Below are 514 nucleotides of genomic sequence, written 5' to 3'. Positions count from 1 at the left end.
TGCAGATTGCAACCAACTGAAACCACCTGGTTTAACCAAGCATGTGGAAAAAAACTACGGTGGCCACGAAACTCACAAAAAACACGAAAGGCCCCATGTAGAGCCAGGTGTGTCTGTTCTGGGTTACCGTAGAAACATGGTGGACTAATGGTAATGTGGTAGGGTAATATATAAAAAAGATTAAAAACAGCTCATTCTAAGGTACAAAACCTATGAATATTATATTCTGACAATAGATCCTCCTAAATGTTACACACTGGACCTTTAAATTTCCACAAACTGAAAATGCACATAAAACACGTGGATGGAAACACTTAATCTCATGCCTGTATGTGAAGTATAGAGCTTGAGTCAGGATATGGTTAACCTAGCTTAAAATAAAGATTGAAAGCAGAGGGGAAACAGCTAGCCTGGCTCTGTCCAAAGAATATACCTACACCTAGGGGTGGCTGTGGCTCAGAGGTAGAGCGGGTCGTCCCCCAATCGGAAGGTTGGTGGTTCGATCCTGGCGAAG

The 514-nt window shown here is 42.6% G+C and overlaps 1 protein-coding gene across 1 annotated transcript in view; it reads right to left on the bottom strand.

Annotated features, from left to right (window-relative positions):
* ankrd6b (ankyrin repeat domain 6b) overlaps positions 1-514 on the bottom strand; it is a 26,836-nt gene that overhangs the window by 14,895 nt on the left and 11,427 nt on the right. The window lies entirely within an intron of this gene.

The sequence above is a fragment of the Morone saxatilis genome, unplaced genomic scaffold, assembly GCF_004916995.1.
Source record: "Morone saxatilis isolate NCDOM2014 unplaced genomic scaffold, NCSU_SB_2.0 Contig7, whole genome shotgun sequence".
Lineage (NCBI taxonomy): Eukaryota > Metazoa > Chordata > Actinopteri > Moronidae > Morone > Morone saxatilis.
This window is presented reverse-complemented; position numbering and strand designations above follow the sequence as displayed.